Genomic DNA, 24,737 nt, shown 5'->3' on the forward strand with positions numbered 1-24,737 from the left:
TACCCAAAAGAATTGAAAGCAAGGCCTTGAAGAAATATTTGAACACCCACATTTATAGCAGTATTATTCCCTGTAGCCGAATAGTGGAAGTAACCCAAATGTCCGCCAATGGATGAATGAATAAACAAAATGTGGTACATATGTACAACAGAATATTATTCAGCCTTAAAAAAGGAGGAAATTCTGACACACACAACAATATGGATGAACCTTGAGGACGTGATGTTAAGTAAGATAAGCCAGTCATAAAAGGAAAAATACTGTATGAGAGTTACAGACAGAAAGCAGAGGGGTGGTTGATAATGTGAAGTTGTTGTTTAATGGGTACAGAGTTTCTGTTTTGTGAGATGAAAACAGTTCTGGAAACTGGCTACACAACAATATGAATGTATTTGACACTACTGCACTGTCAAAAATGGCTAATATGATCAACTTAATGCTATGTCCATTTTACCACAATTTTAGATGTTTGTAATTTTTCAAAAAAGAGAACTACAACCATGGGCCCATGGAGTGTTTTGCCTGTGAAGCATCACCCAGCACACATGCACGGGGGAGAAACTACTTTAGACAATGGAGTATTGGGAAGTTGCAGAGTATTGCTAAGACCATCTTTTCTTACCCTCCTTTTTCTTCACCTCCTTCCTCATAGTCTATGTAAATTTATCACCAAAGCCCGTTATTTGCAGAATCTTGCTGACTTACCCTTTCTTTTCTGCCAATGCAATCTCCATCCTCTCATACAATCTACATTCTAAATCATCTCCTTGATTCTAGTTTTCTCTTCCCCTCCAATTCTTTCCTATGCCACTCCCATGCAAGTGTTTCTAAAAGAGCCCTTATCCCATGTCTTTAGCTTGTCCAATAAGATATAATAATTCCTCTTTAATTACTGCATCAGGTCTAACCTCAATACCCTTTATGAGCAGACCCTGTTTTCTGTTGCTTTCTTCCATGGACTTTCATCCTAACTGGAACAGATTCTTCATCAGTCTCACCTCTGTGCCTCATGCTAAATCTTGCCATCTTGAAATACAGTAGATCCCTGATTTCATGTATTTGAAAGCCACCTGTAAGGCCTATGGCCTGTCCTTATCTGTCACGAACCTAAGCCCTGCACCCTGGAGTGGAGGCATGAGTCACTCAGCTAGGAGGGAACCTGCCATCCTCTGCATCTCAACATTGTCTTGTGGTTCTCTGCTTGTCATTTCAGAGGCAAAAACTCTTTTTGTGTTTGACTGTTTGGTGGAAGAAATTATCACGATGTTGGTGTAATCAGAAGCTCACAAATGTCAGGGACCTATCAGACTTTCTTTTTCTTTTCCACAATTTAAGCTTTTCTTCCTCCTGAAAGCTTTCCCCAGGGACTCTGACACTAGTTCTCTCTCCTTTCTCTTTTCCAATGGCAAGAAAGGAACCTCTGACCTGCAAACAGGTAGCATAAGCTTCTATATAATGTCTATCTGATATAGTTTCTAAATTAATTTATTTGAATAAACCTTATCACTTCAACCACAGTATAGACTTTTTTGAAGATTAGAAACCAGGTCCTCTACATCTCTTGCCTTCACATCACCAAGCACAAAGCTGGACACATTGCAGGTGCTCAATAAATACCATAAATTGTTGATCTAGAAATAGTACACTAAGGTCTCAGAGCAGTACATGACAGCCATGGAGAAACAATGCTGTATATTGATCCTCCTAGAGAGACACGTGTCTTCAAGGAGACATGGCCCCTTTCAAACAGCCACCTCAGTTCTCTTTTACTGCCCTATCCTTTCACCAGGTTTCTCCTTTCAACTTTGAGAGTTGACTGACACGGGCTTAGGATACTCAATCATTCTGGAATTCTGTATCAGCATTGAATCATGAGTGGGGAAATTCTAAGAAATTTACTTCTCTTTTTCTTTTCATATTTTCCTCATTCCAAAGTGGAACTAAATCGAGGTTCCCTAGCAACCCAGGGCTCTGTGAAGATTCATTATTCTATAAAATCCCACCACCTTACAAACACAAAATGTTACATAGTTGCGCAGTTACCCCGGCTTCTGAGATGAAGAATATTATTGAAGTCAAATCTGGTGGCTATCACCCTCCATGGAACTCGGGGCAACACTTAGGTACCTCTACCCAGGAAAGAATCTCTGAGAAATAGGTGGCAGGTTCTCTAGCAGCATAAGAAGAACCTTGACAAGCATCATCCGTCAGTCCTGACAGCAGTGGATGACTAGTCAGGAACCTGTCCAGGTAAGCCCACACCCTGGCAGGGCTCTGCTAAATGGTTCCAATGGCTTGGAGGCCTTACTGAACACTGGGGATTGATTTCTGTTGAAAACAAAAATGAAAATGAGAAACAATCAAAATCAGGGCTCCTTCCAACCCTGGCTCAGTAGCCCTTTGTTTTGCATATTCTCTATGCAAGATGGTGAAATGTAGAGATATAATTAGAATATCAAGGCTAATGAAACTAATCATTTCAAATTAAGCCCATATACAACTGTGGTACCACAAAACTGCCTTCTCGTCCCTGCTATCTTGGAGGAACATCCCAGATGCACAGGAAAAATTAGCTGTCTTTTCTGGAAATTAAAATGGTAAAATGCCTGATGCACAGAACATACTTCATAAATCTTAAGTGAGCCAAACAAGGCTTTTATCCCCTGATAGCAATGTTTCATGAGCTGGACAATTGTCCCCAGTGTGAGGCAGTGAAGTCTGGCTAGCACCCTGCACATAGGAATATCAAGGCTCCTTTTCCCTTTCTTGCTTTGCCTCCTCAACCACACTCTCCCCTTTGTAGTATCTGTGTCACTAAGGAAACCATGGTAACATCAGTGCCTCTGTTGAGCACGGTGACCACTCAAAAGACGGAGAGTGAGTTCAGCCTATCATCTGAGATCCGAGTATGGTTGGGGAAATATCCTGAAATAGTTCATGATTTGAAGAAATGGATAGATTGCTAGAATAATATGCTAGATGGTATTCAAATTACTAACTGCAGAATTGATTTGATAAAATTCTCATCGTGTCTCCTAATTTAGGAGAAATATTAGGTCTGATGGATGGGTAAAATTCCCAGGTGAAAGAATTTGGTCTGTAAGATTTGGCAGCACCCTGAGGTTTGCCATATCTGATGGTCTGGCTTTAGAGGCAGCATCTAGTGAAGGCCCAGGTGTCCTTCTGACAACCTTTACCGCCTACCATTTTGTCCTTACTCATGTTGAATCACTACGCACAGGCTGTTGAATTCAGCTGTCTGTGGAAAAATTATACCAACCACATGGTTAGACAGAAGGAATACAATATATTGCTTAATTTGTATCTACAAAGCTAAGCAACATGGAAAAAAAAAAAAACAAGCCTGCTCAGTCACTTCCATGAGGACAAGTGAAGACACTTCAAGGTAACCTTAGACCAAACACATATTAATCTATAATCAGATGCCATTCAAAATAATAAGAGACATTGACTTGCATCTTAGAGCTCATGCAACTGAGTGTGTCACCTCAGTATTCATCAAGTAGGGGGTTGTTTATTGGGAGGGCTTGGGCTTGCCAATCAGAAGTCATGGCTGATTCTAGGACTTCCTTGTTCTCTTTCTTCAGGTCAGTTACTTTACTTGTAAAAGTGTACTCCTTCTTAGTAGCTATCAACTCCTTCTTGGTAGAGTTATTTCTTTTACTTCTTTGTATTCCTTCCATTACAAAATACAAACCCTTGTTCATAGTTGGACTCTGGTCAATATTTTCTGAAAGAACAAATGGATGAAAGAAGGATGATTTATGATATGTCCCCGGTTGCTGGAAGAATGGGGAAAAAATGTATCACCTTGAAAAGTTAATAGATAATAAATACAAGAATTTTATTTGTAAAAAGTCAATAGATAATAAATACAAGAAGTTGTATTCATGATAAGTAGATGCTACTATTTTATCCATGTCCCAAAGAAATAAATGTGTCCAAAGAACATTTATTTGACCAATTCAATCAACTAACCAGAAATTCAGTTGAAACCTCAGTTTGACAGGTATTGACTGAAGTGGCTGGGTAGTATAGTTGATCTCATTGGCCCTTTTGAGGTCCACATTTTAGTGGTGACCCAGTATTCTTCTCGGAAACCAGAAGGAAAGGAAAAGGGAGGTGAGGCTTTAGCTATGCCATGATGTGGTTCAGAGAATATTGGATGAGAGCTAGTAGACCTGGTTTCTCCTCATTCTTGGGGAGGGGCTTCCTGGCCATTGCTATGTGACCTCCCTCTCAGGACAGTATACTGAGAAGAGACAGGGCAAAGAGCTAGTCTGAAAGAGAGTGGACTATTGTCTGCTGGTCCCAGATCCATGCCATTCTTCCATTCCTTCCTCTGTACTGCAGTCCACTTGCTAGAGGAAGGCTAAAAGATAGGAGGAAGAAGGCTTTTTTGTCTGCTACTGGTAGAGCCACCAATAACAGTAGTACTGAGACCAGCAACTATGGGCTCTGGCAGCTCCATGGGTGACACTGAGCTTTAGCGGTGTCAGTCCTGGTTTCGCCAGCATCAAAATGTGGTGTCCCGGGTTCCTGGTCAGAGGGAACAGCGTAGATCCCACTGTAGCAATGGTAGCAGCAGTAGCATCTTTAGAAACTCAGCAGACAGTATGGGCTTGCAGGTTTCAACCCAGGTTGAAAAAACCCAGCTTCCTGATCTCTGGGGCACATTTCCCTCTCTGTGTGCTTCCCCAGTCCATCTAATACCTTTGTAACCTTCTTTCTCCATTAATTCCTTCTGTTTGAAACATCCAGAATAGTTTCTGTTTTTCTGTCTAGATAATGATTGATACACTTCCCATGCCCCACCTCTCACCCAGGACAGGATCAAAGTGTTGGGGCAGCCACAGCCTGCTTCACCTACAAAGTAAGATAGAAAGACAACTGAACAGTACCACACCTTACAAAGTTCAACCCCATTTTGAAAATTAGGAAATGTGATAAGCCACCCTTAAGTCAGCCAGCTACTGGGGACATGTATTCACGGTGGTGCTGTGAGATCCCCCATGAAGACTGAAGGATTTATCCCACAGAAGCTGGAATTTGCTCCCAAAAGACCATCCCCAGCTGTAGGTCCTCTCCAGGATTTGTCTAGGCTTATGAAAACTAGGCAGAGGCAGCCCCCACCCAATGACTGATCAGCAGGGAGTTATAAAGGCCCAAGCTCATATTCCAACAATGAAGCACCATACCAGCTCCAGACCTTCCCATGGAGTTAGCTGAGACCTTTGCTGGGACTACATCACAGCTCAACTTCTCCCTCATCCCAATCTGCCCACTTCCCTTCTCTTCCATGGGAGTTTATCCCAAGAGCACTCCCTAATAAGCCGTACATACTCATCTCTGCCTCAGAGCCTGCTGCCAAAGAGACATATATGTGTGCTGGAGCTGCCACAACAAAGTGCCACTGATGAGGTGGCCTAAACAGCACAGAGTTATTGGCTTACAGTTCTGCAGGCTGGAAATCCAAGATCAAAGTGTCCACAGCAATGGTTCCTTCTGAAGGCTGTGAAGGAAGGACTTGCTCCAGGCCTCTCCCCTTGGCTGATAGAGAACTGTCTTTATGTTCATATGGCAGTCTCAATGTATATAGATCTGTCTCCAAATATCCCCCCCACCGACCTTTATTTTATTTTATTTTTTTATTTTATTTTAGAGACAGAGTCTTGCTCTGTCTCCCAGGCTGGAGTGTAGTGGTGCAATCTCGGCTCACTGCAACCTCCACCTTTCGGGTTCAAGTTGTTCTCCTGCCTCATCCTCCCAAGTAGCTGGGACTACAGGCACGCACCGCCACACCCAGCTGATTTTTGTATTTTTAGTAGAGATGGGTTTTCACCGTGTTGGCCAGGATGGTCTTGATCTCTTGACCTTGTGATCCACCCACCTCGGCCTCCCAAAGTGCTGGGATTACAGGCATGAGTCACTGTGCCTAGCCCAAATTTCCCCTTTTTGTAAGGACGTCAGTCATATTGGATTAGCGTCCACGCCAATGACCTCATTTTAACTTGATTGCCTCTATAATACCTTGTGTCCAAACAAGGGCATGCTGAGGTATTGTGGGTTAGGACTTCACCACATAATTTGGGAGGGTTGGGGGGAAAAATTCAACCCAACAGGACCCAACCTGCAAACATATCAGTTTTCTTTTCAACTAGGAGGCCATTGACATGGATCTGCCAGCTTTCTAAGCCTTTCCCCAGATTTAAGCCCAGTCACATCAAGTTGCCGTATTAAAGGATCTGCCCACTCAAAAGGAGAAAGTGCAAAAGATGCTCAGCAAGGTTAGTTATGGGTTCCCCAACACAGGCTGGCAATATTTTAATCAGGAACGACAGAGTCTGGTTCCCAGGCTAGAGGGAAACCTGAAATGGGGCATCTATTGGGAAATATGCATTTACAGGGAAGCTATTTATTACACACAGCTGGGTGATGAGAAATGTGGCTGAAACATTCACCTCTGGAAGGGTGTCTGGCAGTCTAACATAATTAGGCTCTTATGTCCTTTGTTTCCAAAATTAATAACAGTATGACAATGAATAAAGGTGGGAGGAGGAAGGTACAGGCAAATAGATGATAGATTTTTTTTTTTTTTTTTTTTTTTTTTTTTACTAGAAAAGGAGCAATTTTCCTTTTTTTTCTTCTTCTTTATTTATTTTGAGACAGAGTCTCACTCTATCACCCAGGCTGGAGTGCAGTGGCATGATCTTGGCTCACTGCAATCTTCGCCTCCCAGGTTCAAGCGATTCTCCTGCCTCAGCCTCCCGAGTAGCTGCGATTACAGGCGCGTGCCACCACACTCAGCTAATTTTTGTATTTTTAGTAGAGACAGGGTTTCACCATGTTGGCCAGGCTGGTCTCAAACTCCTGGCCTCAAGTAATCCACCGGTCTTGGCCTCCGAAGTGCTGGGATTATAGGTGTAAACCATCATGCCCAGCCCTATTTTTTCAATTTACTGATAGAGTTATCATGGCATTCCTATGTTTTTCTCCGCATACACATTGCCTTGGTTTCAAGCTGAAAATGCAAAGATGCATTGCTGTAGAAAGCATTGTCACGGTAAAATGCCTTGAGAGTCAGCATTTTGTTAGTGGGGGCAGGGCAGCAGGAAATGTGGGCTATAGAGAAATTTATGCATGAATGCTTAAAAGTAACCTAAAGCCAGCCTGCACTTTGGAACTCAAGTTGGTGTTACAGTCTGTATCTGGAGCCATCAAAACCATGCTGGGATGGGGCATTTGAAGGAGTACAAACAGACAGGGTTACAATCTGGCCCTGGGCCCTAAATCCCAAGAACGCTGGCCTCAAAAACATCAGAAAGCAATGGAGGTCTGAGAATCAAGTGCAAATGTGCTCATGTGCCAAGAAAACCTAAGACGGCTATTTTCACAGCATATTGGGGCTTGGCCAGGTTCCAGAAACCATCAGCAAAGTAGCCTGCCCTGATACTTCAAAGGAAGAAGTCGTACTGATAAATCCTGCCCACACTTTCCACCGCACACACTTCATCTTGAGGTATATAATACTACAACAATGAGTCACTGGGCTGGAGCCTGAGGCCTGTCCACAGGACAGAAAGAAAGAAAAAAGTCTCCCACATCTGTTGTCTAGGGCAATTCCCCTCACTCTTCAAAACTGCATAAAAACAGAATAATAAAAACTGTCACAGGACAAATGAGTTATGGCCTGGTTTACCTGTACAGTGTCCCTTAGTAGAACTACGACAAAGTTGGCCCACCATTTTTCTTCACCACATTTTATCACATTTTGATAAAACTCATCAGACAGGGAGGAACCAATCTACTTTATTCCTTAGATTGAGCTCAGATATCTCAGGAGGACTTTAAACCATGAGACAAGCTGAGAGCTTTTCTTTAACATACTCACACACTCATACCTTTCTCAGGAGATCTGAAACTTGGAAAGCCTCTGTGACTGAATTGTATTCAGTATAAATGAAAATTCAGCATATATTCACAAGAATACCCAAGGTAAAGAATATCAAGCCTAGGTGTCATGGACGAGAAGAAAGCAACAAGGGGATGCCGAGGTCAAGAGTAGGGCCTTTGCTTCTTCGTGGGGGTTGGGCAGGGAGAAATCATAAAAATTCCTTTGCTATAAATTCTGCACTGTCTGGACTGCTCATGGGCTGACTGGCAACTTGGTCAGGCAATCGAGTTTTCCCATCTGGTCATTTAGTGAGGGTCTATGGAGAGATAGTGGAAATCGTCTACATCTTTTGCTGGGTAAGACAAGCAAGTCAACAAATGCAGTGACTGCAGAGTATGCTGGAGGCGAAAGTCTTAAGAGACGTTTGTTTAGATGTGTGCATGTGACCATGTTTGCTTTGGGACAGTTTTTTGGGCACACAGACACATCTCCACCCACTCGTTTACCCCTACCCCACTCCCACCCTTACTCGCACCCCACCTCACTTTCTTCTTAAGACTATAGTTATGCATAACCGCTAAGAGTAAACACTTTCCAGATGACCTACACAAAAATCCTTCTCCAAAGACTCTTCTTGGTTTCAGGTGAGTTCTCATTTTCCTTTCACTCAAGTTTTTGTTTGTCTCCCCCAGGGTACCAAAGGCAGTCAGATGATGCTCCCTGACAGCATCTGAGAGCAAGCCTCACCACCACCTCTGTCAATAAAAAAGAAAATGAGGAGCCGCCAATTCGTCTATTTAAAGATGCCAATAAAATCCTGCACAGAACTTTAGTCAACAAGACTATTTCAGAAGGGGTGGCCAACGGTGTGGCCTTTCACTGGCAAGGGCCACCTTTGTCATCACTTAAGAAATAAAACCTGCCAAGTTTTCTATGAGGCTCTCAATAAATCTTACTGAGTAATTCCATATACATCAGCCACCCCAACTTGAGGAAAGCCCACTCGGTGAGCATTATGTTGATTTACCAAGATAAGAAGCCTAGAGTTTATGGCAAGAAGTTCTTGAGGCCCCTCAGGGAGTGTCAAACAGTCCAAACCATGGGCAGGGGAGGAAGAAAATTATAGCTCTCCTTCAACACCTCCAGATCCCAGGATCCTGCCGCCTGTCAGAGCAGAGGGACAGTGGGTGCTGGCATGGCCCACAAGATGCCTCCAAGGAGAGAGGCACTGAGACAGGGGTTGCATTGGGGTTTCTAAATTCTGGGAGCTGAGAGTCAGATCCAGGATACACACTGGGGTTCCCATTGCCTAGCCCTAAAACATGGCAGTTGTGGTTAGCTCTGGTGAAGCAAAAAGACCACCAGATTGAATTCCAATTCTGCTAACTCTACCACTTACTGCTTTTTAGAACTTGAGCAAATTACTTGATTTTTTTCTGAGCTTCATTCTTTATACAGTTCTTATGATGACTAAATAAAAAGATATTCAATATTAATAGGTAGTTTGTTAAGTATTTCCTGTAAGCGAACGACAGTGCTAAGAACACAAATATCCTAGTGTTCAGATAGGAATTGTAAAGGGTGGAGACTGAGTAACTTGCCCAGAGCTACACAGTTAAAACATGGCAGATATCTTATACATATTTTGGTTATTTTGTTTATCATTTTAGAACCACAAGAACACCTCAGCTACCACTGTAACATATGATTTTTTTTTAATCCAGTGCCAATTTTATTTTTTGGTTGTTTGTTGGCAGAACACAAAACTTATAAAAAGCTTCACCCAGGATAGCCATTGTTGTGTGATAAAGTTGGGAGATTGATTACAATGGCAGTGACATTGTGATATTATTTTAGTTTTGTGTTGTTAGTGGCCAGATCCTTTACAAACACCTGGAAACTAGTGTGGCTTCCGGTTCTAGCTATTTGGTAACAGCTCTGAGGTTGAATAAATTGGAGGTGAGAATGTGACAGTGAAAGATGGCTTGGGAACACCCAGGGTCTAAAATAAAGCTTAGAAAATATACCACGCCTTTATAGAAAAAACAGATTTCTGTTTTATAAGGGAAAGATTGGCAGGAATTCCAGGCCAGCTGCCCCCAAGAAAGAGGTAACTATTTAAGCCAATAAGGTTTCCATCTACACAAGCGCCCAAGTGGAAACCAGCCAACCAGAGTTAGCAGCTCTGTGGCAGAGAATCTCTGAAATCACCGCTGTGTTCTGAAATCACAGAACAGAGGTCTCCTAAGCTTGCCGGGCCACTCAGCCTCAGAGAGCCTCATTTCTACTTCTCTAAGATGTAGGGATTACACCATGCAAAATGGTCTAACCAAAGAATAGATTTCTTTGAGGTTTCTTTCTGTTCCAAAATTCTGAGATTCTTAATTATGTCGAGGAAGCCACTTCGAAGCTACTTTAGATAAAATAATCAGAATCCAAAACAAAGTTCGACTCCAGCCAAGCATAATATTCCTGACCCTTTACACCAAGCTTGTCCAACCCGTGGCCTGCGGGCCACATGCAGCCCAGGACAGCTTTAAATTTGGCCCATAAACTTCCTTAAAACATTATGAGATTCTTTTTTTTTTTTTTTTTTTTTTTTTTAGCTCATCAACTATCGTTAGTGTTAGTGTATTTTATGTGTGGCCCAAGACAATTCTTCTTCCAGTGTGGCCCAGGGAAGCCAAAATATTGGACACACCTGCTCTGCAGTGTGTATTTTCTTTCATAGTGTCTTAAAAGGAAGACATTTCAAAATCCCTACATTTTTCTTCTTTTTCTTCTCCCTCTCCTCCTCCTTCTTCATCTTGTTTGCCATCATTATCATCATGATCGTACTTAGGGTATTTGTTTAATGTGTTATGTTTTTACAGAAAGTGCCTTTTGCAAGCCACTGCTCCTACTGACCTAGTAGTGGAAAGTAAACTGAGTGTCACAGAACTCCAAGCATCCTCACACGTGTACTGAACAGGAAAACTGTGGAGTGCCTGCCCGCCAATAGACCCAAGGGAAGGGGTTCTTGCTAGGTTCAGATCAGGTGACTCTCCTTCCTCATTCACAGGTGATTGGTCTGAACCCTGTATTAGTCAGGGTTCTCTAGAAGGACAGAATTAATGGAATATATATATATATATATATATATGAGTTTATTAAGTATTAACCCACATGATCACAAGGTCCCATAACAGGCCATCTGCAGGCTGAGAAGCAAGGAGAGCCAGTCTGAGTTCCAAAACTGAAGAACCCGGAGTATGATGTTTGAGGGCAGAAAGCATCCAGCATGGGAGAAAGATGTAGGCTGGGAGGCTAGGCCAGTCTCTCTTTTCATATTTTCCTGCCTGCTTGTATTCTAGCCGTGCTGGCAGCCAATTAGATACCAGATTAAGGATGGGTCTGCCTTTCCCAGCCCACTGACTCCAATGTTAATCTCCTTTGGCAACACTCCCACAGACACACCCAGGATCAATACTTTGTATCCTTCAGTCCAATCAAGTTGACACTCCGTATTAACCATCACAATCTAGGTGTGGAAGTCTGACCTCAGAGCAGCTCCTCTCTGAGTCGGCCTGACACAAAAGCCGAGCCCAACACAGACAATGGGGATCAATGGAAGCACTCAGAGTCCCTCTCTAGAAGAGTCTAAATGAGAATCATACAGATATTCATGAATTGAAAAGTTGGAAGGAAACAGAAGCCCAGAGGCCTTCAGCAGAAACCTAGAGCAGCAGAAGCCACAGGCAAGAGGAAGCCTGGGAAGGCAAAAGTGAGGGGAAAGCCTGCAGTCCTAGACAGCTAAAACTGAGTGACATGCAGAAGAGCAATGAGATACTCGTTGTGCAGTGGCATAAATAGTAGAAAATTAGAAAACTCCTGCTGCTGTAGGACCACAAGACAAGCCAGCCTCCCGAGTTGCTTCTGATCCTGTATAACCTCCTAGTTCCTGATGGACATACCATTCTCCATAAGTCTTGGCTCTTTGCAATTCCACCATGAGGTCTGGTACAGATTTCTGCCTACATGTATCCACCAATGGATCTCAATTTCTTCACTGTAACCTGAGTCAGTCTCTCGTTCTGATCATCGAAAAGGCCTATTAAGTATAAAATGCCGTATGGACTTACTGTCTGAATAATGACTCCTAACCTGTTCACAACTCCACTAACATGGATGCTTCTGTTCTGGAAAATTCCAGGGTTTGTCTTCTGTTTTTATTGAAATGACCACTTGCCTGTTTTTCAAATGCTCTAAACCTTTTATTTCCATAATGCCTTTGTACTCTCTCGTGTATTTCTCATACTGTCTCTAGCCTCTCATAACTAAAAGTACTGATACTATTACTTCAACTACCATTTTACATTGGTACTTTTCCAGATTTTTCCATAGTACTTTTCCAAGTGATTTCACCTACATTATCTCTTCTGAATCTTGTAATAGCCTTATGAGGTAACAATAGTAATTATGCTACCTAATATTTACATGGTGTTATATAATTTAATGACCATTTCACACACACAATCTCATTTGACCAGATCGATTTAATGAAGGTGTGGAGTATTTTTCTCATTTTACAGATGAGGAAACTGGGTTCAGGGATGACAACGAACCCATGCAAATCCACACAACAAAGAATGATTTCTCCTGGCTGTCACTTCAGTGCTAAAATGCTCTATAGTTTTTCTTTTTGCCACAGACACCCAGGAGCTGCTCTTACCTGTGTTCCTGTGGCATTGGAGGGTGTCTCTTTTCTTGTCTTCATTAGGTCAAGGGTCTTTTAGGTTTAGCATGCACATTTATGTGACTGGGGTCTGCCCACATGATCTGGGAGTAGCCATTTAACAAGAAAATCACCTTTGTCTTCCATAGGTGCACTAAAAATAAATTGATCATATTAATTTAGCACCTAGAACTGTTTCTCTCCAGTCCCTTGATTTAATATAGATGTGTTCCAGAACCCAGCTACCTGAGGCTGGGTTTTGCTTGAATACAGAGGGCTTTTATTTTTCAGCACCAGGAAACTGATTCTTTCAGAGTTGCGAATCAAACCAGCCTGCTATATAATACACATTGTACCGTTACAGCTTGTAGGACGGAATGTTGAGATCATTTTAGCTTGAGAGAGAGCGAGAAAGACTCAAAATATAAATTGTTCTTCATTTTTATCTATAACAAATGTGGTTGCTCTAATGATAGCACACGAAGCGGGTTGTTTTATCATTCCTTAAATAAGACCTTGACATTCAGTACCTCATCTTCCTGTCATTTGAAAGCCAAGAGAGTTTAAATTGTGTTCACCCTAGTGTCTGTTCTTCCCAGGCACGCAGATGGCTGATGCAGTTTATAATGGTAACTCTGGTGATTAGAGCAGCATTGCACACATAATAAAGCAAGCAATATGCAAACAGCATGAGCTGGATTCTGGAGGGCTCCTCCACAGGGTCTGAACTACTGCAGAGCAAGGCATTTAGAAAAAGGGTGGCAAATTCATGGCCATGGGCTCCACACCATCAATCAAGGCTTTCTAGCTCATAATAGATATAGCTTCTGATTCTTTAAAATATAGAATTCTGGGTGCTTACTTACCAATCAGATCTGACTACAAGACAAAACTTACTTGCCATTTAAAAATTAGATGATCCCTAGCAAACAAGACTGCCAAGGATTGATCTTGGTCCCATGACTAATGGACCCCATGACCTGGTCCCACTACAGATGAACTCCATGGCCCCTGCTGTAAAAGTGACAACTCAAATGTGTCACCTTATATCACAAATGTGCACTTGACACTTACTGCCCCATTCATATTGGGAACTACATTTACACTGATTCAAGGGCCACACTCCAATAATACTGGACAGTGGTTCCCCAACATATCACATGGATCCAAACCTCTGTGCCCTTACATACCCTGTTCCTTCTGCCTGGAATGTCCTTTCCCTTCTAGGTGACTTTTAAATCCTCTTTGACATTTCAAGACTTCAAGATTAAACAATAGCAACTATCCATAACTCACTTCCTCCCTGGGTTATCTGCCACCCTTCCCCAACCCCTGCCAACTCTGGGCTAAGTGATGCACTCCTCTTCTGTGCTAACCATGTACTTTGGACATTCCTCTGTCATTCACTTATCACACTGACATTATTAGTATTCATATTACTACTTCTGTATCTGTCTGCCTAATAAAGTACAAGGCCCTTGAGGACAACAACACTGTCTTATTTATCCCCAGCACCAAAGTCAATGCCTAGCACATAGTAAATGCTCAGATGTGTGATAGAAAAATACATAGATTAATATGTGAAAAATTAAAGAAGTGGGTACGTAATAAAAGGCAAAGGCAATCCTCCATGTGTTCATGTTTGCATCATTCAGACGCAACATTTCCCACTCTACTCCCCTTTAAATTACAAATTTCTGCACAAAGACACTTAGGCTTCCTTCAGTGTATTAGTTAAGAGTGCATGTAGCTGCACAACAAAAAAACCTGAACAACCAGTTTAAACAAGCAAGGGTTTATTTTCTCACATAAGAAGTCTGGACCAAAGTGGCTGCTGATATTGATTCAGTGGTTTGCCATTATCAGGACTCGAAAATTCTATTCAATTATCACCTCAAGATGTTTCCTAAAGCTCTGGAGATAACTCCAACAGTCAGCACAGGAAGAAATGATAAGGGGGTTCCAGCTACATCTGCCTCCTCCCCAGGCTTCTGCTCATATCTCATCAGCCAAAACCACGTCACATGATCAAGGGATAGTCTCACCCCCAAAGGTGAGGCAGGCTGGTAAGCTGAAAGGAAATTATTCGACTGACTTGGGCCAGGCGTGATCCATCACTAGGGCTGGGTACATTGTCTCCCAAACCAAATCAGAGTTCTCTTGGTAAGAAAGACAGGAGAACTAGATATTGAGCAGACAGCTAAAGCATATGCGGATTCAGAAAATAGCTCAGTGCTTTAAAAATAAAGCATTACATCAGAATGCAAAAGAATCAACATTCACCACTCACTGTGAATCTTAAGGTTTCTCCTTAAAGACCCAATAAGCATACCGTCAGGTGCCCTCCTGACTGCCCCACCGCCAGGACTAAGGCTAAGACCATGGCTTTGCAGCAATGACCTCACTATGCATTCAGCACAGATCTCTGAAACAGGAAGCTCACCCAGACGTACTCAAATTCTGATTTTATGATATTACAACAATCAAATATCCTGTTCATTCAAGGAGCATCTCTGGAAAGGTGCTGATACACTGCTGGTGGGAGTATAAAATGACACCAGCATTTTGAAAAGCAGTTTGACATTTTCTAGTTGTTCTGAAATTATACCCAGGGCTTAATTTATAGAGGTATGACTGAGTGACAACACAGAGAAGCTGATGCCACTGTAGAATTTATTACTTCATTTCCCAAGAGAAGGGGGCACGTTCACCATGCAGGGCCATGTGGGAAGCATGGGTATGGTCAGGAGGCAGAAGACAGGAGGTAGGGGAAAGCTGGGGGCACAGCCTTTGTCAGAGTTTCCTTGAAAAGGGAAGGCGGGGTGGAGTAAACAGTTTAGGATGAGCTAGTTTGAATAGCCTCTATCAGCCCTTGGGTTACAGGGGTGGTCTCAAGTTGCCTGGAACTTGGCCCTGGGATAACTTAGGGCAGAAGAAGTACTGGCTTGGTGTGTGAGAGTTAGATAAGGAGGGTGGTTGGGACTATAGATCCTGGATTGGTTTGGCTTGTGTATGAGAAGTATGCTTTCTGCCAAGCCCTTTGCAATCTCTAGGAATTGGCTAACTCTGGGAGGGGCAGCATCTGCTTGGATCTGCAATGCCTCCAAGCGCCACAGAATCAAGAACACAGAAAATAAGAAAAAAACAGTTAATATACTTGGCCCTGTGATGAGTGGATGCCAAACAGACACACACAGAACACTAGTCAAGTTGAAGACATACATCTCTATGATCCAGCAATTCTATTCCTACATAAAAACCCTAGATAAATTCAGGCACCAGGGAACATACCCAGATGTTAATACCAGTGGGTAAATAAATACCCAGTGGGGGTGGGTAAACTGTAGCATATTCATACCCTGGGATGCTAAATGGCAATAAAAACAAACCAACTAGAGATGCGCTTAACATTAATGAAGCTCATAAACAATATAGAGTGAAAGAGGCAAAGATACAAAATAATATCTTGTATATGATTTTCCTTATCTAAGGTTCCAAAGCAGGCAACACTAAACTATAATGCTTAGGGATATAGAGGTGGTCAAAATGTAAAGAAAGTTGTGATCACCTTAAAAGTCAGAATAGAGTGCTTTCCCCTGGGAGATGAGGGGTTGTTGGGGGAAAGTAAGATGAGGGTTCCTGGGGTACTGATGATGTTGCATCCTTTGAAATAATGGTGTTCATTATTTGTTATACTGGACTTTTCTGTATGTATGCTATAGTTAATGATTTTTAAAGGGGTAAAAGAAAAAATGTAGTTTATAGTCATTAAATGTGATTTATTAGGTACATAACTTCCCTTTATCAACGTAAAGCCTGCTGCTATAGTAGAAGGGTAAAAAAATATATAATCTTCTTCTGGTATACCATGACTACTGTAGCATAAAATATATGTTTATGAAAAATAGATTGACCTGGTGTTTTTTTTTTTTTTGATGACCCTAAATTCTCACATTGTCTTGTCTGCCTGGAGCCAGGCCCTCAGAAACGTGGTTGCTAGTGTTTGCATTCTCCCTCCTGGGTCACCTTTTCCAGAGAGGCAAATTTGAAAGCTGTTTCTGGAAGCCAGCAATGGCTGGCATTATGACCATATATAATTTTTTATATTTTTTATGTAAGGAGGAATTACAAACTTCTTGAAGTTGGGAGGCAAAGAGATGCATCAAGGATAATTACATCCTGCCTGCTTTGGTGACCCCTGTGGCTGCATCTAGATATGGTGCCACTTCTTCATTTCCCATCCTAAACCAGTGTGCACTGCTGCTCTGTGTATGAAACAGCGGCCGGGGCCCTCCGCAGGCAGCTGCTTCTGGAGGTTGTGTGAAATTAGTTTGATATCCCTGGCGCCTCAGCACCTTGGCTCTAGGGTCCATGATATGCTTCAGTGTACAGGTAAAAATTACATGCTCAGAGCTTGAGATTTGCTTTTGGCTGCTTATTTTGTAAGCACCAAAGATCAGCATTTTATGGGAAAGCTCACATTCTCAGCAGGGATGGAGGCTAAGGGTGGTATCTAATCAGCCAAGTGGCTTGAATTTTTGCCCTTGAACCAAAGCAGGTAGCAAGGGAGATGTGAGGCAGTACCAGGACCACTCTGAAATCTTGATGAAAAATCTAATTGCATAGCCAAGTGCATTACTCTGACTGGAGTTGGCAAGATGCCTAGAGGGTAAAATGCTGAAAGTAGGGGCAATATGGTAAAGGTTTTTCTGTTTTGGTTTGGTTTTTGGTTTAATTTCTGGAAGATTTACTTATGCTATTCGATATTGTAGCGTTAAAGTGAAGAAGTGTTTTGTTAAAAAAAAAAAAAAAAAAAGAAATCTGCTAGGAAAACAAAGAAAGACAGGGATATACAGGGAAAGAGATTTAAAGAGAGACAGAACATGAAGGAAAACAGAGATGGAGAGAGTTCCTAAAAGCAGAAACACACTGAAAGACAGAGGTTCCTGTTCTGACAGTGGACAGGAACTTTCCTTGCCTTTATTCATTCTGGGGGGTAAATATGTCAAGTTAGAACACTTTGCACTCTCCAGGTTAGTACCATACTTAAACCCATTTAATTACTGTGATGGATTGCATTCTTACCACCAAAAACCTTGTTCTCACTCGCCCTAACTACTAATGGGCTATAAATAGGGCCTTTAAAAAAGAAACCATGTTTGATGTGGATTGTGTTCACCTGTGTTAATGACATGCTGGGGAAATAGATTAGCTGCTGTCTGCCCATGACACTGCATCATGCATTTTACTACTGACCTGGCCTGGCCCAGTCCAGCAAGACGGAGGGCACTGCTCTGACTGTATACAAAGCCAGGCTTTTATCATGAAAAGAAACATCTCCAGTGAAGTAGACCATTTATAGCAGGACAGAAAGAGCTCCAGTTATTGTTTGGTAAGCAGTTGAGTCCTAGGAGACTCTTCCAGGCGATGAGCAACTTCAGCTGGAAATAACTAAACAGCTCTAAAGGGAAGGGGGGCTAAGGGGAAGGGGAAGTAATGAGCTCCAAGCCACAAAAGAGTTAGAGCATAATTAACTCCCCAATGGTCGCACTGATGGTGCAGCAGTGCTGTCCAACCCTCCCGGCGCTTCCTCTTCAGCTAGAATTAAAGTTTAATTCAGTCTCAAAAGGGTATTAGGAAAAAAGCACTGCAACAGGAAGAAATCAATGAAGTTTACGGAGAAAAGATTACAACGTGGCTGCTCCTTCCTCCACAGTTTGCAGAGTGGGCTGACTTTAAGGTGCAACTATTGGACCGTCTGAAGCAGACTGAAGGAAGTCTAAGTCTGGGCCATTTGGGAAAGGAAAGGATGGAAATAGCTGCCTGATGCCTGGAGAAGCTATTTGTTTTGACTACTGCTGCTGCTATTTTCCTTAAGGTTGGAGCTCACAGGACTGTGGAAAATCAATGCCCTTAGCCGAGAAAAAGTATTTTCTTTAAACAACTGGGAGGCCCCGTGCTTTGGCACCTACATGCCTTTTTGGGTGTTCTATGTTCAGGACAGGGAAACCTATTGTCAGTGGCCTATCTCCCACATTTCACACCCACAGCAGATCATCCTTAATACCTCCTCCTCTATTCAACAAAGTTATTTCTATCAATAATTGGAAATTTTAAAAATAATGTGGCCAGGAAAGGCAGTGAAAATTTTTCTTTATTATATTTTTGTACATATAGCCAGCCTTGCAAGAAAGAAAAGAAGAAAGGAAGGGAGGGAGGGAAAATTTATTATACATACATAAAAGGGAAAGGCACAACTATTTAATCAAGGGTTTTATATCCACCTTACAGCATGAGCTTTGATCCTTTCTTTATAATATATTATTTTATATAAAGAATTGTCTGGCGACTTCTAAGTAAATTTTAATAAAACCAAAATGTCTACAAAAAATACAAGTCAGGCAGCTGTGAAATCATGCCATTGTGGTAATATTTTATTTACTGGATTTATTATTTAGTTTTAAAAGGAATAATTATAATTTTAAAATAATAGTGCATTTCCATTTTAAAGCTATGATTTACATTCAGTAAAATATTTTATGTATGAACTAAAATTTGCACTTAACAAAAATTTCATACCGCACCAATTTTCAGTGTTTCAGTTTCAAATTTTAAACACAAATAAACACTCAAAATGTTTGAGTGTCAGAAATGAGGTAATTCAACTTCTGTTTGTCTTTTGCAATCATTGTTTTTTTTTTTTTTTCAAATCTATTATAGGAATATTCAGCACAATAAGCATGGAAGAAACAAATGGCAGGCAACGCGAGCTCAAAGAATTCCAAGCCATTATGAACTGACTCTTCAAATAAGCGCTTATTTTCACATAACCAGGAAGTTTCTGGATTAACTTCCATATAAGACATATTTATTAAAAGGTAAATAATTTGGCCAGGTGCGGTGGTTCACGCCTGTAATCCCAGCACTTTGGGAGACCAAGGCAGGTGGATCACGAGGTCAGGAGATTAAGACCATCCTGGCCAACACGATGAAACCCCATCTCCACTAAAAGTACAGAAATAGCCGGGCATGGTGGCGTGTGCCTGTAATCTCAGCTACTCGGGAGGCTGAGGCAGGCGAATCACTTAAACCTGGGAAGTGGAGGTTGCAGTGAGCCGAGATTGCGCCACTGCACTCCAAAAAAAAAAAAAAAAGGTAAAGAATTACAATGTGCTGATTTGAAGCCTATAGAGTACTAAAACTCAACAGTAACCACAGCTATCGTTTAACATTTAGATCATTAAAAATTTTGTCAGGGAAGAGTTTTTATTATGACATTATTTAGAAGTGGGGGTACATGGTGCTAGTAAAAAACAGATCTCAGGGGCTGTATGCAGTGTTTAAAGAGGCCAGGCGTGGTGGCTCAAGCCTGTATCCTAACACATTGGGAGGCTGAGGTGGGTGGATTGCTTGAGCCCAGGAGTTCAAAACCAGCCTGAGCAACATAGTGAGCCTACATCTCTACAGAAAATACAAAAATATACTGTGCATGGTAGTGCATACCTGTAGTCCCAGCTACTCAGGAGGCTTAGGTGGGAGGATCACTTGAGCCTGGGAGGTGAAGCCTACAGCGATCTGAGATTGCGCCACTGCACTCCAGCCTGGGCGAAGGGAGTGAGACAGTGTCTCAGGAAAACAAAAACAAAAAACCAAAAAACAGATCTCATTTTAGTTGATTTGTCATTGTTTTGCAATTCTTTATAGATCTGCACCCCTATTGCTGGCACTGGGTGGAGCTCCCCATGCCATGTCCTGCCCTTTGCACTCTTCTGCCTGTTATTCTCACCCATGACCCCAGAGCCAGGGAGAATCTCACCAATGCAGCCCAGGGCACCTCCGATAACATCTGACCAGAGTGAGGGAGAAGAAACGCACGAGGCAGGTGTCTCATTTATGGAAGTGCTCCTCTGGGTCAAGCCCTCTGCCAATAATTTTCATGCACAATGGCCCTTCCATTCTCTCCAACAATTCTTCAAGGGAGGGGTGATAATCCCAGGATTTGGAAACAAGGAAAACCAGACTGCAAGTAGTTAAGCGACCTCCCCAATGGCCCGCTGCTCATAAATGGAAGTATCGGAATTAAAACCCAGATGAGGCTGCCCAGGACTGAGGTTTGAGTTACCCCCTGAAGGTAAGGTGAGCACCATGGAAAATGGCCTGGAGTTCCCTGGCTGCCTATAAATGCAGGAAGACATGCTAAGGGTTCTACTGCTCTCGGTAGAAGAAGCACACTTCTCTCGGGCTCTTTCCTGAATTCAAGTCACCACACCTCGCACACAAACCCACTGCCAAGAAAGAGCTTTTATTTGACTCAGGAGGTAGAAAAAGTTTCAGCGAAGGGTTTCTAAGCTTGTTCTCTTTCTTTCTTCCTTCCTTCCTTTTCTTTCTTCCTTCTTTCCTTCCTTTCTCTTTTCTTTCTTTTGTTCATTCTTACTTTCATTTTTCTTTCTTTTTTTCTTTTTCTTTCTTTCCCTTGTCCATTTTGCTTTCCTTTCTTTTTCTTTGCTTTTTTCTTTCATTTTTTTATGTTCCCCTCTTTTGCTTTCTCTGAATTTTTGTGTCTCTTTTTCCTTCTTTTTTATTCCCCTTTTAACCCACTTCCCTAACATCTGTATCTCGAGTGAAATTGCTGGAACTATCACATTAAGTTTCAGAGAATTTCTCATTTGGGACCTTGCTTATCACACATGGCTCCAAGGGGCCGGTGGATTCCTTTTATATCCTCTTTACTACTAAAGCTTATGGGGAACATCTTGTGTCTCTCTCTCTTTTCTCTGCTACATTAAAAAATGATCCTCTAGCTCTCCACATGGCCAAAGTTTGAATGAGGTCTTGCTTACTGGTTAGTATTGATTAGTACTTATTTATGACTGGTATAATATTTTTCCTACAGAGTACAAATTGCAATTTGCAGTATCAGACCACAGAAAGCTTTGGACTACATAATAAATGCAAGATTTGACAAACATGAATCATGTTCTTTCTTCTCCTCTCCACTTTTAGGCAGAGCTATCTTGTGTTCTTTTGTGGTCCTGCCTTTGAGTATGACCAGGGGCAACAAGTTTAATGCTCGCCATCTAAGACTACTGGGGGAAGGGCTCCTCCCCACTCACCAATGTGAATGGCACAATGAGAGCTAAGAACAGCCCAGGGCCATGGGACTGCTACACAGCAGAGCCTTCCTTGAGTTTGTCTCCTCTGGAGGCATGTCCTTGACAATCTTCATAGCAACAAAACAGGTCAGTGAGGCAGGGAGAGAGCAATTGAGGGCTTTCTTTCCTTACATAGCTGGCAGAGCAACAGGTGTCCTTACTATTATTTTCATTTTTTACCCATTTACCTAGTCAAAACACATAGGAAGAGAATAAGCATCTTCAGAATAACAAAAATGTATCAGTTAGGATTAGGTTCCTCTGCATATAACAGTAGCCCACATAAGTGACTTAATGATATACAAATTTATTTTCCCCCACATAAAAGAGGTCTTGAGGTGGGCAGCCCCAGGCTATAATGGAAGTTCCACAGTTACTGAAGACCAGGTGATTTTTTATCTTTCTTTGCCATCATACTTAGCTGTGGCTTTCATCCTCAAAGGTCACCTCATGGTCCAAGACAGCTGTTGGAACGCCAGCCACCATTTCTGCTTTTTAGGAGAGAACCAGGAAAAAGGGAAAGGCAAAACACGTAACTCTCCCAGTTGAGGCAGGATTCTTGAAGATTTCTGGAAACCCAACAAACAACTCCTACTTACAGGAGGCTAGGAAATATGTCTCTGTTTCTAGGCCCATCATCAACCAGAATAAAATCAGAACCTGTGAGTGAGGAAGGAGAGAATCGATACTGAGTAGGCATCCAGCAGTCTCTGCTCCAAGCGAGGTGCCAGTCCCTGAGCTAAGAACTTTATATACATAGCCCCGCTTCTTCCTCAAAATACCTCCACTAGGCACAGGCCATCAGAGCTACAGAAGTCTCGGGAATTATTAATCCACCAACCCAATTTTATTTTAACTAACTTTGAGTAGAGCTTTAGCATTTACAGAACTATGCCCCAAATCTCATTGAATTCTCAAAAACACTCCCTTAAGGTAAATATTATTCTTAACTTGATTTTCCAGTAGAGGAAGTTGAAATCTAGAAAGATTTAAGTGGTTAGCTCAAAGTCACATGGCTAATTAGAGGCAAAACTGGTACTAGCACTCAGATCTCCTGATATCTAGCCCAACATCTTCCTTCCTTTCTTTCTCCCTTTCTTTTTCCTTCCTTCCTTCCTTTTCTTTCCTTCCTTCCTTCCTTCCTCCCTCCCTTCCTTCCTTCCTTTCTCTTTTTCTTTCCCTTTCTTTCCTTCCTTCCTTCTTTCTTTTTTTCTTAGAGATGAAAGATACAGAAAAGTTCAGAGAATATCATAAATGTCAAACCATTACTCAACAAATGCTGATGTTTTTGTCATTTTGCTTTGGAACTTTTTATTTTTAGATTTAAAAAATTACTGAGAAGATTGAAATCCATTTTGTATTCCTCACCAATCACATTCCTCTTCCTCTCAAGAAATAATCAATATCATGAATTTGATGGGTATCTCCCTGGTCCATGTTTCTCTTTTAATTTCTCATATGCATTCATAAATAATATAAATTGATCTTTTTGAAGCCTTTCTTTTTCAATCAACATTGTTTTTGAACTTTATCCAGGTTAATGCATACAGTTCATTCATTCTAATTGCTGTGGGATATTCTATCCATTAGTATACAGTGCATTTTATTTATCCATTTCTATTTTCCTACTACATATATTGAGAGCTTATGATGTGCCAGGAAGTATTCTAAAAGCTTTTTGTGTATTATCTCAATCATCATAACAAGTCCATGAGGAAGACGTTGTTATAATCCCTGTTGCATATAAGACAGAAAGTAAAGCAAGAGAGAAACAGCAATCAGCCCAGGGTTTTACAGCTCTTAAGCCACAGAGCTAGAATTCAACCCCAGAAGATCTGAATCCAGAATCCCTTCCCTTGACTTCCACTCTAAATAACCCAGGAAAATTCAGGCATCCTCACCAGTACAGCCATTCCTGTTATTAAAATATTGCCCCAAACACTCTGCCCTGATCTGGCAGGACCTTGCCCCACTCTATGAACAGCATATGCTGTGATTGGTTGGTGCCTGTACCTATTTTATTGCTAAATATCTTGAAAACCACTCCTATTCTGTACTGACTAGACACTTGGGTTGTTTCCAATTCTTCACCTCTACAAACAAGGAGATGTAGGGGTAGAACTGCTGAGTCATACATTATACCTATGAAAGATTTTACCAAAAACTACTGATTGCTCTCGAGAGTTGACTACATTCATGAACCATACTAATAAGCTAATGTAAACTCCCATTTCTCACCAATAGTTTATGTCATTAACCATTTTGAGTTTGCCAGTTTGTTGGCTATAAAAGGGTATCTCCTTATCTTTATTTGCATTTTGCTGATTACCAATACGATAGAAAGTTTTTTAATGTGTTTATTTGCCATTTGGATTTATTCCTGTTTGAATTGTCTTTCTCTGCTCTTTGCTTATTTTTAAAGTGGCTTCTTTTTTATGTATTATCTCTCTTTTTTTGAATGTTTATATTTTCTTTTCTTTTATTTTCTTCCCAACTTTTAGGTTCAGGGGGTATATCTGCAGATTTCTTACATGGGTACATTGTGTGTCACAGGGGTTTGGTATACAGATAATTTTGTCACCCAGGTAATCGTCGTAGTACCCAGTAAGTAGTTTACCTGTCCTCACCCTCCTCCCACCCTCTTCCTTCATAGAGTTCGGACATTAATCCTTTGCCTGTAATACCTGGTATAAATTCTCTCCCTGCCTCATCCTTCCTGTTTTAATTTTACACTTTATATACTCAAATGGATAAATATTTTTCTTTATAGGATATACTTATTGGTATTTTAAAGAGTTTTCTCACTCTAGAAGTAGTGAAGAAATCCAGTATTTTCTTCTCATTCTTTTATAACTTTGTTTCTTATGTTTATTTCTGTGTGTGGTATGAGAAACGAATCCAGTAATTTTTTTTTCCCTGGAAATTGTTCCAACGCCATTAATTTAGTAAGTTATCT

At 41.5% G+C, this 24,737-nt stretch overlaps 2 long non-coding RNA genes across 3 annotated transcripts in view; one reads left to right on the forward strand and one right to left on the reverse strand.

Moving 5' to 3' along the window:
• LOC114678688 (uncharacterized) overlaps positions 1–20,266 on the reverse strand; it is a 30,732-nt gene extending 10,466 nt beyond the window's left edge. The window contains exon 1 of the long non-coding RNA XR_003730151.2: positions 20,133–20,266. This is a non-coding gene — a long non-coding RNA (uncharacterized LOC114678688). The remainder of the gene's footprint in view (positions 1–20,132) is intronic.
• On the forward strand, positions 1,979–20,730 carry LOC106998809 (uncharacterized). Of its 2 annotated transcripts, none has more exons than XR_013418382.1 (5): positions 1,979–2,250; positions 4,807–4,894; positions 6,183–6,308; positions 19,350–19,507; positions 20,334–20,730. It is a non-coding gene; the product is annotated as an uncharacterized LOC106998809 (long non-coding RNA). The 2 variants fall into 2 exon arrangements; XR_013418383.1 differs by lacking the exon at positions 1,979–2,250 and adding an exon at positions 2,894–3,406.
• Positions 20,731–24,737: the final 4,007 nt, after the last annotated feature.

The sequence above is a fragment of the Macaca mulatta genome, chromosome 6 (genome assembly GCF_049350105.2).
Source record: "Macaca mulatta isolate MMU2019108-1 chromosome 6, T2T-MMU8v2.0, whole genome shotgun sequence".
Lineage (NCBI taxonomy): Eukaryota > Metazoa > Chordata > Mammalia > Primates > Cercopithecidae > Macaca > Macaca mulatta.